Genomic DNA, 16,421 nt, shown 5'->3' on the forward strand with positions numbered 1-16,421 from the left:
GGACCCTCAGCTGCAGGTCTGTTGGAGTTTACTAGAGGTCCACTCCAGACCCTGTTTGGCTGGGTGTCAGCAGCGGTGGCTGCAGAACAGCGGATTTTCGTGAGACCACAAATTCAGCTGTCTGATAGTTCGTCTGAAAGTTTTGTCTCAGAGGAGTACCCGGTTGAATGAGGTGTCAGTCTGTCCCTACTGGGGGGGTGCCTCCCAGTTAGGCTGCTCAGGGGTGAGGGACCCACTTTAGGAGGCAGTCTGTCCGTTCTCAGATCTCCAGCTGTGTGCTGGGAGAACCACTACTCTCTTCAAAGCTGTCAGTCAGACAGGGACCTTTAAGTCTGTGGAGGTTCTTGCTGAGTTTTTGTTTGTCTGTGCCCTGCCCCCAGAGGTGGAGCCTACAGAGGCAGGCAGGCCTCCTTGAGCTGTGGTGGGCTCCACCCAGTTCGAGCTTCCTGGCTGCTTTGTTTACCTAAGCAAGCCTGGGCAATGGCGGGCGCCCCTCCCCCAGCCTCGCTGCAGCCTTGCAGCTTGATCTCAGACTGCTGTGCTAGCAATCAGGGAGACTCCGTGGGCACAGGACCCTCCGAGCCAGGTGCGGGACACAATCTCCTAGTGTGCCGTTTTCCAGGCCCGTTGGAAAAGCGCAGTATTGGGGTGGGACTGACCCGATATTCCAGGTGCCGTCTGTTTCCCCTTTCTTTGACTAGGAAAGGGAACTCCCTGACCCCTTGCGCTTCCCGAGTGAGGCAATGCCTCTCCCTGCTTCGGCTGGCGCACAGTGTGCTTCACCGACTGTCCTGCACCCACTGTTAGGCACTCCCTAGTGAGATGAAACCGGTACCTCAAGCAGAAATGCAGAAATCACCCGTCTTCTGTGTCGCTGGGGCTGGGAGCTGGAGACCGGAGCTGTTCCTATTCGGCCATCTTGGCTCCACCCTCGAGTTTCAGTTTCTTTATATCCTAACCAACACTTGGTATGATCGGTCTTCTAATTTTAGACATTCTAAAGCTGTAAGATATTTCATTGTGATTTTAATTTGTATTTCCCTAATGACTAATGATTCTGAACATCTTTTCATGAGCTTATGTAACATAAATGATTATCTTTAGTGAAGTTTTGTTCAAATCCTATGCAGTCCCCTTCTTTTAAAAATTGAATTGTTTGTTTTTTTTCATTATCAAGTTAGAAGAGTTCTATATATATACTATAGATATCAGTCCTTTTCAAGATACGGGTTTTGAAAATATTTTCTCCCCACATGAATTTATTCTTGTACAAAGAATAGGATTTGATCAAGAGAAAAAGGGTAAAGATATATTCATAAATAGGAATAGTATATACAAATGAAAAAATAAAAAATTGGATTTATGAGGCCTCAATATGGAGTAAAATAGAAAAAGGTGATAGAAAATGAGTTTTCAAAAATAAAGAGTAGCCTGAATATAAAGACCTATGGAATTTAGACTCTTTTTGTGAGCACTAATAGTAATAAATATCAATACAATAACAATAGTTATACTAAGAATTGAGCATTGCAGTTTATAGAGTGTTTTTACATACACAGTCTATAGTGTTTCCCCGTGGATTAATTTACTTTAGTCCTGTGACAACTATGTGAAGGCGCAGAGACTTGGGGCCATGTGAAGTCAATATCAAATATAGGTTTTTAGGGTTTAAGCCAATGCCTTTTCAACTAGTGTGTGCATGTGTGTGTGGTGGGGGGGCGGGAGGCATGTATGTGTGCGTTTAATGGAGTGTAAGGAAAGAATGACAGCTGGATTGGTCTACAAGGGCTCAGAAGGGCACTTTCCCAGTAGGGCAGGGGCCAGTGTCCTGCTGAGCTCTGGCAGGTGGTACAATAGGTTCTGATAAAGTTTAGGGTGTATACCTGTACTTTAAAAATGACAATTCACAGTCATTATAGAATGGTTCACAAAAATTTCAAAATCTCAGAAGATATTTTAGAGTCTGTGAATTTTTTTAGTTGTCTTTTATTTGTAACCTGACTCTAGATAAAGTAAAATTATATGTTAGTTAATTTGTTAAGAAAAAAATAATGTGATCAAGTTCTTTTCTTTATTTTTAATTTTGTTGTTTTATTTTTTAATTTTTCATGGGAATTCAAAGAACTTACTTTTTCAAACACAGTCCTTTTGTTCAGTATATTCTGATTTTGTTGTCGTGCTCAGGGCTCTGCCCTGACTTTTTTCTGCATATGGCTGACATGCAATTTGAACCTCAGATCAACTTCAGAAACGTGAATAAAAATTACCTGCTGAACAGGCTCATGATTTGGACATTTTCATTTTTTTCTTCAGTTTTTGAACTTACTTGGAAGCTTTGAAATGTCCTGATTTGCTGCGTTTTCAAAATTTTCACCCATTTTTAACTCCTATAGGTTATTTTTATGGTAAAGTAACAGTGGCTTATAGCCGAGAGAAATTGAAGTCTACTTGCCAGTGTGTGGCTTCTCCATGTTAAAATGCTGTAACCTTATAAGGAAGGTAAAAATGATTTTAATAGTAATTATGTTTAATACAGTAATTATGTTTAATGTGCTCATACACATTACTGTATGTTATTTGTGTCTCTTTTGTGTGATCAGTTCAAAATCACTTTAAGAACTGCTAAAGTATTGTACAGCATGTCTATGTAGACTTCGCATGGGACCTGCCATTTTCTCACAGATAAACCTAGGAGGCTTGAGCTTCTGTTAAAATAAATTTGCAAAATCATTCTGTTTATGTTCATATTACTTAATTAGTTTGGGGTGATGAAAAACACATGCAGGTTTTGGAGTTAAATGCACTTGATTCAAGCCTGCAACTTTGAGCATGTTAGCAAACTTCCTGGAGCTCTGCCTACCCAGTTTACTGTACATTGTGAGACATAAATAAGATGGCATTTAAAGTGCTCAGCATAGAGTCTGGCAAAAGGTGGATGTACTTAATCAATGTTGTGATTGCTCGCTATCTTGACTCTTCTTTATATTAATATTTCTCTATATATATTCCTTATATATATTCCTTATATATATTCTATATATTTATTTAGGAGCATGTGCATGCGTGCATGCATGTGCACACACACACACTCTGCTGGGACTAGTCAACATTATCTTATTTTTATTTTTTATAGATGAGGGTCACCCAGGCTGAAGTGCAGTGGTATGATCATAGCTCACTGTAGCCTCAAACTCCTGGCCACAAGCCATCCTCCTGCCTCAGCCTTCTGAATAGCTGGGATTACAGGGAGTTAACATTTATTCAGTTTATGTGTGCTAGACACTAAGTGCTTCACATATATTAAATTGTTTAATTCTTTCAATAACTCTATAAGGTATAAGCTATTGTTATCTCCACTGTGCTGCTGAGGAAACTGAGTCAAGGAGATGTTATGAATACCCAGTGAGACTACACAACTAGTGTAAGCATTAAATAGGAACCAGGGCCATTCGTCTCCAGAGCCCAGTTTCTTCTGATAATAACTTAAATACTAATAAGGTCTTATGCTATCAATCTCATCTCAGTTTTTACAGTATCTTCTAAAGCTAAAAATGAAATAAGGTAATTTTATTTTTCTCCTTCTTTGTGTTCTATCAATTATTTATATGAAGCATATGAATGATTTCACTGAATTCAATTTGAGCATCTATTAGGTGAAAATAATTTAACTGATATTTCATGTGTAAACAAACAATACGGCAGATTGACTTCTGAGACATGTTAGAATAGATTTTGTAAAACCCTGAACATGATCTTTTAATTGAAACTAATTTATGAAATCAGGAATAAAAATTATAATAGTCACATGTTTGATCAAATAGAAGCTGGTGCTTATGGCATTAATTTTTATCTAGTTTTGCACTATAAATTTTGAATACTTAGTTAATTATAAATGTGTGTGTCTACACTCACACACACACACACACACATATATTTTAGGTAGGAGTGTTAGTTTGCTAGGGCCGCCATAATTCCACATACTGGGTGGCTTAAATAACAGAAATTTATCTTTTCACAGTTCTGGAGGCTGTGAAATTTAAGATTAAGGTTTCAGCAGGCTTGGTGTCTTCTGAAGCCCTTCTCCTTGGCTTGCAGATGGCTGCTTCCTCCTGGTGTCCTCATATGGCCACCCCTAGATTGGTGTGCTGTCTGTGTCCTGATCCCCTTTTATAAGGACACCTGTCATATTGTATGAGGGCCCACCAACTTGACTTCATCTTACCTTAGTTATTTCTTTCTGAGGTACTACTGGGGGTTAAGACTTTAACATATGATTTTGGGAGGGACACACAGTTCATCCAATAATAACAGAGCAACCATAAAATGGTTTTGTCTCATTAGAGCTTGGATGTTTTAAATCTTCCTTACATCTATGCATATATTTGTTTTCGACTATCAATTAAATCAACTCGGTTCAAACATCTAGAATCAAAACCATTTATGTTTACTTGTAGAAAGCTTTCCTCCCTCTTAACACTTATATCCTCATCCACACTTTCCTCACTGTTGGCCTTAGTATATTCCCCCTTTGACAAGTCCTTCTGGCTAGGACAAATGGCAAAACTGATGTGGCTTGAGGATGATATCCGGAGTCACTGAATATATAGAAAGAAGAATCTTTCATGAATAACCTAGTGATAAGTCTCTCTCTCTCTTTTTTTTTTTTTTTTTTTTTTTTGAGATGGAGTTTCGCTTTTGTTGCCCAGGCTGGAGTGCAATGGCGCTATCTCAGCTCACCGCAACCTCCACCTCCCGGGTTCAAGCGATTCTCCTGCCTCAGCCTCCCGAGTAGCTGGGACTACAGGCATGAGCCCGCATGCCTGGCTAATTTTGTATCTTTAGTAGAGATGGGGTTTCTCCATGTTGGCCACACTGACCTCGAATTCCTGACCTCAGGTGATCCGCCTTCCTCGGCCTCCTGACGTGCTGGGATTACAGGCGTGAGCCACCGTGCCTGCCTGTGATAAGTCTCTTGTTTTTTAAAAAATTATTTTTGTCTGCTACTTATGTACAAACCACTATTTTCCCATCATGGCCTTTGAGTAAACGATAATGTTTTGATTAAATAGCAGCAGAGGGAAGTTCTGTGGACATGCATGTTTGTGTCCCTGAGACTATCAGAAGTTAAACAATGCCAAAGTAAGCTGAACTCCAAAACAAGGCAGATACTGTGTTTGCATTTGGGAGAAACAGTTTAAGTATTTCTTTGAGGCTTTTGTACTCTGCTCGGTTCAGGTCCTCATACAGGCATTTATGTATCACTTTAATTTATAAATGGTGAGTTTTAGTAAGAAGCATTGAATTTACACAAACAATAATCCAGAGACTACTAAACTGAGTACTTCTCTTGAATCAATGGAAAGAAAAACACAGCAAAGCACCCTTCATGCTGAGCAAAAGTTTCAGGATGTCAGATCCATTCCGAGGGACACTATCTATGGAGGCATCCCCTCTGTCCTGTTTGAAAGAGATAAATACACATAAGCCTTTAAGATACAAAGGGCAGTTTCTGTATTTGAAGTTATGCATTAAACAGGTGATTTCAGAGTTTCTCAGGTAAAATCCTAACAACTCTGACTGCAGTACAAGCTCCATGATTCACGCCCACAAACACTTCAATGTCACTTACAATGTAATTTCAGCTCGTGGATGTTTAGAAGAGTGTGCTCGCTCCAGTGCGTCTGTTTTAAAACAGCGAGTGATTAGTTGTGTTATGGCTTTAGCCATCTTGCAATAAATGTATTAGGAACAGTGGTTTATTGATTTAGATAAATGTATCAGCTCCTAGCTATTTAACTTCTTTGTGCTTTAGTTTGCACGTCTCTAATATGGGATACTACCACTTAACTTTCATAGGATTCCTGAGAATCTTCAGTTGAACAACACATATAAGACAACACTCAGCACCGTTTCTGGCACTTGGTAGTTGCTTAATCAACTGAAATATTTTTTCGCTATTATTTTTAATTTCCTCTTATGATATCAGAACTAGGTTAAAAAAAATTCCCAATTTTTTACTTAAATCAAAAGCCAGGAGTCTTCTTAATTTCTGTCTTCTCCTTACACATCTTACTAATACATCAGTAAATTAGAGATCTGCCAATATTACCTTCAAATGGGCCTCACATTTTCTACTTATCTTTATCTCTACTGCTGCTACGTTGTCTGAGCCAGTTGTGTACGTGGACAACTGCTATAAGTCTGCGAACTGCTGTCTCCGTAACCACGTTGCTCCCTTCAAGGAGGACATTCTTAAAACATAAATAAGAATATGTTATTTTCCTGCTTAAAAGCATCTGATTGGTTTCTCATTGTACTACCAATAAAGTTCAGACTCTTTCTTGTGGCCTATGAGGCGTTTGATGTTCCGGCCTCAGCCGTCTCTCTTTTGCCTCTTGCAACTCTCTTTGACCCCTGAAGTTTTAGTCACATCTGAGTTTTCTTCATTCTCCTCAAATTAATCAAGCTATTTTTTATCTCAGGGCCTTCCTTCATCATTTGTGTTCAATATTCCTTCCAAACCCTTCCCCGACCTCCCACACATAAACATCACATGAATATATTTTATCCTTTAGTTATCAGTTTCTGTGAGTTTCCTCTGATTTGTACAGGAGTCTTTTTTCATATTTATTGATGATTGGAGATAACTGAATAGACCCAGCTGACTGGGAGGTCTCAGCAGCAGACGGTTGAGTGGATATTGTCACAGAAGACCAGGCAGCAAGAGGAGAAAGGAAATTAGGATGCTGAATATTTAATGAAGCAAAACAAAATAGCTCTGACTCATTCTTTACATATAACTTGAAAATGTAAATTACATGACATAGTTATTTTTGTTTAGATTAAGATATGATGATTACTAAGAAGTGCTAGTTGAGGACTCTAAAGCAGTACTGGACTATAACAGTATAATTCAGCCTCAGGTGTACTTTTAGTTCTCTTATAGCCACATTGCAGGTAAGTAGAAACAGAGGAAAGTCACTTTAATAATCTATTTTATTTAACCCAATATATTAAACATATAATCATTTCAATGTATAGTCAATATAAATGTACAAATTATTAATGAGAAAAAACAAAGCAAGCAAAATTATTAATGAGATCTTTCCTGTTCCTTTTTCATGGTAGGTCTTGGAAATATGTGCATTTTACACTTTCAGCACATGTCACTTTCTCGCAGTCACAGTTCAGAGCTCTGTGACCACATGTGGCCAGTGGCTACCTAGTTGGTCAGTCCAGGTCTAAGGGTCATTTAAAGGAATTTTAATCTACACCATTCCTTTATCATCTGGGATGACTTTTTATTCAATTTTGTGACAATTTAACTTTGAATTGTTTTTTTAGATTAGATATACCAGCTTTCTATTTTCAATGACTTTTAAATAGATGTATGGGAAAAATATTTTCTTGCATTTATGAAAAACCTATCATCTCTATCTTAATTATGTTTGAAGATAAATAGGGTTGACGGGGTTAGTTTACACTGGAGAGTTGACAGTGCTGCTAGAGTTTCTGCAACTTTAAAGATTTATGTAAGAGGCAGTTTACACGGAAATTGCACATGCAAGTGGTTCACAAACTTGAGTGGGCATCAGAATCAGTGGGAAGCTAGTAACTCTGAAGATTTTTTGGCTTCACCCCAGGACTCAGTAGTTCTAGGATGGTGCCAAGCACCTGCATTTGTAGCAAGTTTGCAGGTGCTGCTGCTGCTAGTAGATGCCAGTACTGGCATAGACCATTTCGTCTCTCCACATGCACGGTGCACATGGAGATTGCCTTGAGCAACAGGGCATGTTTTTCTTCTTTATATGGTTGATGATGCAGACCCTGGAAACTACTCTTTTTTTGTTTGTTTGTTTCTATGTGTGTGTGCGCGTCAGGTGGAGGGTAGATGGAGGAAGCTACCCGCTCATTATGCTGTTGTGTTCTACTTTGAGAAAACAGTAGCAAAAGAACTTTAGGAGAAGCATAACAACAAAATAAATTTCAGAGAAGGAAACTGAGATCAGTGGGCAATACAAGCTCTCTAGTGACAATTCCGTATATTTTACCACTTATGCTGTGAGGGGCAGGGAAATAGGTAGGTATTTTACCTGTGCAGTGTCCATTTTCTAGGTCCAGATGACAGACTATTACTGAAACAATAATAGCTCTGTTGAATACTCAACCAAAAGCTAGTATTTTCCCCACAGTAATTTATCTGTTTTCTAGCCATTGTGATATCCACTAAGTTCTAAGTGTTAAATTAGCTTTTAGGCTCACCTGGAAATAAGTACCATTGTTTATATGATCAGGGCAGTGCTTGTTTAGCTAATGTTTCACGTTGGATTTCTGCAAAGCTGCAATTGTGTGAATCAGGCCTCAGTGAATACTAGGTAAAATTAATGTCAAATTTCTGAGTGATGAGGAAAATCATTATGGAAGTAAATAATAATATTAACTTTGATAAGGCTATAAATTTTGTTTTTTTTAAAAAAGGCTAAATTTAGGAAATAATCCAGTGAAATTAATCTTTCCTCCTTATGTTCTCTGAAAACTTATTTCTCTGCTGCATTATCTTTTTTTTTTTTTTTTTTTTTTGAGACGGAGTCTGGCTCTGTCACCCAGGTTGGAGTGCCGTGGCGCGATCTCGGCTCACTGAAAGCTCCACCTCCCAGGTTCACACCACTCTCCTGCCTCAGCCTCCAGAGTAGCTGAGACTACAGGCGCCCGCCACCATACCCAGCTATTTTTTTTTCTATTTTTTAGTAGAGACGGGGTTTCAACGTGTTAGCCAGGATGCATTATCTAATATTTATTGAGCATTTATTATTTGCAGGCACTGCTCTAAATGCTTTATAAGCATCAGTTTATTTAGTCCTCATAACAAGCTGATAACTATATTATTATCACTCCAATTTAACAGATGGGTGTTACACAACCAGTTAGGAGCAGAAATGATATTCTGCTGGGCTTAATTGCAGCATTATATCTTCCTCTGTGAGATTCAGCTGTCTTAATTTGTTCTTTCAACACTTAGTCTTTCTTCCTTGACCTTCTCCTATTCCATAAACTTGTACCCAACTATACATCCATTTGAAATATTTTTGGCCTGGAATTTTGTTCCCTTTTCCTTAATTTTATACTTTTTTCTCCCTCCATGTCTTCTCTAAGTCATTCACCTTGTCTGAAGGTATAATCCCTCTTCTTTTGGCTTAGCTCTGCCCTTAATAACATTTTACATTAGTTAGCTCTCATAACTCTCAATATATTTATGACTTTTCTTTTTCTTTCATTTTTTTTTTTTTTTTTTTTTTTTTGAGATGGAGTCTCACTCTGTTGCCCAGGCTGGAGTGCAGTGGCACGATCTGGGCTCACTGTAAGCTCCGCCTCCCAGGTTCATGCCATTCTCCTGCTTCAGCCTCCTGCCTAGCTGGGACTACAGGCGCCCGCCACCACGCCAGACTAATTTTTTTTTTTTGTATTTTTAGTAGAGGCGGGGTTTCACCGTATTAGCCAGGATGGTCTTGATCTCCTGACCTCGTGATCTGCCCACCTTGGCCTCCCAAAGTGCTGGGATTACAGGCGTGAGCCACTGCACCTGGCCATTTATGACTATTCTTAATTATAAAAGCAGAAACAGAACATTCAAAGAATTTTTTAAAATGAGAATTAAATCACTATCCAGCACACACATACTTCCTTCTTTGAAACTTTCTGCCCAGTTTCTTTCTTTTTCTTTTTCTTTTTTTTTTGATATGGAGTCTTGCTCTGTCTCCAGGCTGGAGTGCAGTGGGGCGATCTTGGTGCACTGCAACCTCCACCTCCCGGGTTCAAGTAATTCTTCTGCGTCAGCCTCCTGAGTAGCTGGAACTACAGGTATGCATCACCACACCCAGCTGATTTTTGTATTTTTAGTAGACACAGGTTTCACCATGTTGGCCAGGATGGTCTTGATCTCTTGACCTCGTGATCCACCTGCCTCAGCCTCCCAAAGTGCTGAGATTACAGGCGTGAGCCACCGCACCAGGCCCTATCCAGTTTCTTATATGTGTGTGTTTATTGGCAGGTGTATGTTTTACATTTATTCACTACAAGTAATTTGTATGTGTATTTTTACATTGATTATTGAATTATTTTTTCCTTATTAGAGAAATATTTAGCATTATCTTCTTAATATCAAGTTAAATGTTCATTAAATAGAACTAATACAATCTACCTAACCCTTTTTAAAATTTTTGTACAAGTTGAGAATGTTTATTAGTACAGCATTTTAAATTTTTTACCTTTATTTTATTTTTTAAATTTCCACTTTTATTTTTGATTCAGGGGCCACATGTGCAGGTTTGTTATAAGAGTATATTGGATAATGTTAAATTTGGGCTTCTATTGATCCCATCACTCAGATAGTGGACACAATACCCAAGAGGAAGTTTTTCAGCTCTTGCCCCCTTCTCTCCCTCCCACCTTTTGGAGTTCCCAGAGTCTACTGTTCCTAATTGTATGTCCATGTCTACCCAAGATTTAGCACCCACTTATAAGTGAGAACATACAATAATTGGTTTTCTGTTTTTGTGTTAATTTGCATAGGATAATGGCCTCCAGTTGCATCCATTCTGCTGCAAAGAACATGATTTCTTTCTTTTTTAAATGGCTGCATAGTATTCCATGGTGTATATATATATATATATCATATTTTCTTTATCGAATCGACCATTGATGAGAACCAAGGTTGATGCCATGTCTTTTCTATTGTGAATAGAGCTGCGATGAACATACAAATACATTTGTCTTTTTGGTAAAATCATTTATTTTCCTTTGAGTACATACCTAGTAATGAGATTGCCAGGTCAAGTGGGAGTTCTATTTTTAGTGCTTTGAGAAATCTCCAAACTGCCTTCCACAGTGACTAAACTAATTTACATTCCCACCAATAGTGTATAAGCATTTCCTTTTCTCTGCAGCTTCACCAACATCAATGCAGCTTGCTTATTTATTTATTTATTTATTTATTTATTTATTTATTTATTTATTTATTGAGACGGAGTCTCGCTCAGCCACCCGGGCTGGAGTGCAGTGATGCGATCTCGGCTCACTGCAACCTTTGTCTCCTAGGTTCAAGTGATTCTCCCGTCTCAGCCTCCCAAGTAACTGGGATTACAGGTACCTGCCATCATGCCTGGCTAATTTTTGTACTTCAGTGGAGACGGGGTTTCACCATGTGGGCGAGGCTGATCTTGCACTCCCGACCTCAAGTGATCCTCTCGCCTTGACTTCCCAAAGTGCTAGGATTAGAGGTGTGAGCCACTGCGCCCAGCCCAATGCAGCTTTTAAAAAATCAACTTATCTAGTATTAACTTCCAAAAGTTAATTTAGTGAGTCAACAAATTAGCCTTTTTCTGGCTTTTAACATATATCCTTCTATTGCTTTTGCTTTTAAATGATTTTTTTAAGTTAATGGTAGCCAATCTTAATCATACACTCAAATTTTTACATATATTATATAATACATGTAAAAGATTATATTTAATATTTTTATATATTATATATAATATTATATTCTATATATTATATATAATATATAGATATTATATTTTTATATATTTTATATATAAAAATTATAATATTTTTATATATTATATATAATATATAACATTTTTATATATTATATATAATATGTATATTTTTATATATTATATATAATATGTATATTTTATATAATATATAATATATAATATTTTTATATATTATACATAATATGTATATATACATTTCTGTAACCATTGCTACCCCACATAGGAAATTTCCAACTCCTCAAAAGTATCACTGGACTCCTAACCAGGCATAGATTAATTTCGCCTATTTTACTGTCTTGCTGTGTATTTTTCTGTTGTTCTGTGGTATGCCATTGGATGAATATGCCATAAATAATTTACCAAATCTACTGTCGATGGTCAACTGGGTTTCCCGTTTTAGGCTATTACAATAAAGCTGTCTTGAACATAGTTTACATGTCTTTTACTGGACTTGAGCACTCCTTTCTGATGGGTATATTTCCAAGAGTGGAATTACTGGAACATAGGGGATACATGTGTTTAGCTAATATTAGTTTTTTAAGCTATAAAATCGATCTAAAATATGAATGGAAATATTTCTATTTTGTCAATTGGTAAGAATATTATACTATCATTTAAAAGGAGAGAGATTAAATAATTTAGAAAAGTGGTAGCAGAGTCTAGAAACAACTAATTCTACTTGCCTTTGGTCATTTCCTTTCTTTCTGTATAAGTTTACTGTACATGCAACTATATAACTATTTTTTCACAACAATATATTCCTAAGTTTTTAGACTTTTATTGTCATACTGTTTTGGCTGTAAGCACCCTTCACTTCCATTCCTCATGGATTTCGCTCATGCCATTGTGTCTGTCCAGAATCATATCTTCCCTGATCTCTATATGTTTCCCCATTGCACTTCCTCTAGGCTTATCATACTTTTTATTTAAGTAAAATTATCAGAACAATACATTTTAAAGAACTTAAGCTATTCTTATAAATTATCTCTTCTGGTCATCTTATAGCATAATTTTCTCTAAAGCAGACACTTCTTTTATATCTTCTCTTACACCTCTGAACCAGGAAGTGAACTCAGAAAAAATTTCCTTCAGCACAGGCTTTCATTTGTTTGTTAGGGTGTGCCGGCAATAAATATTTTCTCTCTGGGACACCTAAATTATAGCCACTGTTTTAACCTTAATAATATTGTTGAGGTGCAGACCAGACAATGTTTCCATTATTGCAATTTTTATTTATTGGAGGATAAAAGGTTGTTTAGTGAAAAGAGAAGGTGGGAAGAGGTAATGATTGGCAATTCTTATTTATTGGAGGATAAAAGGTTGTTTAGTGAAAAGAATAGATGGGAAGAGGTAATGATTGGCTAAGTACTATGGAACTCCCTGACACTGATCGAATTATGTTAATGTTTAGTTCAGTACTTGGGAGTATTACAGTCGCTTGTTAAAACTCCATTATGTAACACCATTTTCAGGCCTGGGATCATGATGGGGTTAGGGATAAATACAATGATTAATTTTTAATGCAAGGCAATAATCAGATTTAAACATTTTAAATCTGTGTATTCTTTTTCATATTGTTTTTTAAGTGGTTTTAGTTTTGAAAAAAGTTTTAGTTAATGTTCAATGATATTGCTATTACATGAGAAGTGAGGTGATAATAAGTAATCTTTTTAGACCAGTCTTAATCAAAAATTTACAGCATACCAGGTACTGGTTATTTGCAGGTATTCTTTTACTCATGATCTCTCTGTATTTCTTTGAATGCATGTTACCTTGTGAATATCAGTGAGTAGGCTGTGATGTTGAACATCTGACAGGCATTCAGACTCTAATTAACTGTTGAAATAAAAATATTAAAAAATTAAGAATAAGCTAGGCACGGTGGATCACACCTGTAATCTCAGCATTTTGGAAGGCTGAGGGGGGTGGATCACTTGAGGTCAGGAGTTCGAGACCAGTCTGGCCAACATGATGAAACCCCGTCTCTACTAAAAATACAAAAATTAGCCTGGTGTGGTGGCACCCACCTGTAGTCCCAGCTACTTGGGAGGCTGAGGCAGGAGAATTGCTTGAACCCGGGAGGCGGAGGTTGCAGTGAGCTGAGATTGCACCATTGTACCCCAACCTGGGTGACAGAGTGAGACCCCTTCTCAAAAAAATAAAATACAATAAATAAAATAAAATAAAGACTATCTTCTCATCTAGTATAGTACTTGACAGATAGTGAATGCCTTGATAAGTATTTGTTGAATGAAAGAATATATTAATATAATAGGTTAAATTGTAATAAGCCTATGTTTCTTTGATTTAGATAATAGCAGGGTATATTGAGAAAAATGTGGAAAATAAACAGAATTTATATACTACCCCTATAAATGTATATATATGTTATGTGTATTATATCAAATAACTTATATTTTATTAATGCAAATGAACCCTGAAGGTTTGTGTAGCACTTTAAGTCAGCAATTCTTTTCCTCGGTATGCACCCTTCACAAAGTCTTGCACATGAATAAGAGGAAGTATGTACAGTAATATCAATCAAAGCAACTTTGTTTTAGTAGTAGAAATCAACGAACAATCCCAATGTCCATCAATATGCATAAAACATTGCTTTATATACGTATAATAGAACATTACATTGTGGTGAGAACACATAAACTAGAGGTATACCCATCAAGATGAGTATTAATATTATTACTTACATTTTGTAAAGGGAAAGTAGGAATATTGATCAAAACCTCGGGTTAATGCTGAATCATTTAAATCTATACCTAGCAGGTGGGTATATGATTGGAGAGAGGCACAACCGGGGCTTTCCCAGAGTGTCAGTGTTCTCTTTCTTCACTTAGGTAAGTTACTTGGTGTTTCATTTATTGTTAGCCTTTTACCCGCACAAATGCATTAGACGTATGCTTTCATCTCTGATATATTTTAAAATTAAAAAGAAAATAAACTATTTCCTAGGGGCAGTAATGTGTTAGGTAATATCCTTGTATTTGTGGAGCTTCCAGCTACAGTAAAGGTAGACATTAATTTAATAACTGCAATTACTCCAGGCTTATTTAATAAGAAGTATGTGATGCCATAAGACTATGCAATAGCTGATACAATCTAATCAAGAAAGTACAGAAAGAGCTTCACTGAGAAAGTGGGAACTGAGCTGATATCTAAATGATGAGTGAAAATTAACTTAGAAAACAAAGGAAAAGAAGAGGAATATCTGCAAAGACCTTGTGGTGCAGGAGACAGCACTGTTGAACATGAAGAAAATAAAGAAGGCCAGTATAGTTGGAGAGAACAGTATCATGAAGAATATTATTTGAGAGGTAGTAAGGGTCAAAATAAGAATCCTTTAGATAATGCTTTTGCCTTTGCCTATGTTGATGAGAAGCTACTGAGATATTCAAAGCAGGGAAATGAGGTAAACAGATTTACATTTTGAATATATTATTCTGGTGGCAGGTGAAAAATGGATTGGATGGAGGCAAAGGTAGATACAGGAAGACCAGTCAAGAGAGTATTTTAGTAGTTCAGGCACCAGATCATGATAGCTTAACGGAAGTTACTGGTAGAGGATATGAGAAGAGTAGATTGATTTCAGAGAAATTTTGAGGGCAAAATATGAGGGACTTGGTAATAATTTAGAAATGGCAAGAGTGTGAGAAATTCCTCAAGAATAATTTCTAAGTTTCTAGCTTGCCTAAATGAACGGTTGGTGGTACCCCTCAGAGAGAGAGAATATAGGAAGAAGATCAAAGGTTAAATGGACTCTCTAACATGGTCAGATTTGTACACCTAACATGTGTGCATCTTAGATCTCTGAGTGCAGGAACCGACTCAATTTAGACTTTGTCTTTCAAAAGTTATGTTTCAACAATATATTTTGTCTGAAATTTAATCTTCAATATAATGTAACTCGATTTTTCTCTCTTTTTTTTTCTTTAGACAACATACAGACATATTAATATAAAGTAAGTGTTTGGGCTCTGTTTTTCTCTCTTCCATTTCAATTTCTTACCATTGTCCCTACTTTTACCATAGGAATCTGGATTTCTTTCCACCACTGGAATCTCTGACTCTAAATCCCCCATAATGGAGGATTATTGGTTCTTTGCTACTCACCGTGGTTAATTAATAGTCACTTCTCATAATGAAGCTGGTAGTATCTAATGTAAGCCTTGTTCCAGGATTAGTGAAGATCATGATGTTTCATAAAAGTGTAGTGAAGTTAAGCATAGCTCTGTGTTTTGTTCCTTTTAAAGCGGAAAGGCTGATCAGGTCCAAAAGTCTGAGTTGAAGAAAGAAGGCTAGAATCATAGCATTTCACTGCAGTCTTCCAATCAGAAACCCCATAGTTATCCTTTCCTTGAATTTCTGACAGTATGGTAGACTGAATGTCTAGAGAAATTTTTTCATTAGCAAAAAACCTAAAGATTCCAGACAGTATATATATATTTAAAAATTACTTTGGGAGGCCAAGGCCAGTGAATCACGAGTTCAGGAGATCGACTCATCCCAGCTAACACAGTGAAACCTCATCTCTACTAAAACTACAAAAAATTAGCCAGGCATGGTGGCATGCACCTGTAGTCCCAGCTACTAGGGAGGCTGAGGCAGGAGAATCGTTTGAACCCAGGAGGCGGAGGTTGCAGTGAGCCGAGATCGCACCACTAAACTCCAGCCTGGTCAACAGAGCGAGACCTCATCTCAAAAAAAAAAAAAAAAAAAAAAAAAAAAAAAAAAAAAAAAAAAAAAAATTAATTGCATAGCTGAGTTGGTGGAAAGTAAGGGGAATTCTCAGAGTCCATGAACAGCATGAAACAACAAATCAAGGGAAGTAAGCAAGATGAATGTCACTGAAAC

This window comes from Hylobates moloch, unplaced genomic scaffold (assembly GCF_009828535.3).
Source record: "Hylobates moloch isolate HMO894 unplaced genomic scaffold, HMol_V3 SCAFFOLD_9, whole genome shotgun sequence".
Lineage (NCBI taxonomy): Eukaryota > Metazoa > Chordata > Mammalia > Primates > Hylobatidae > Hylobates > Hylobates moloch.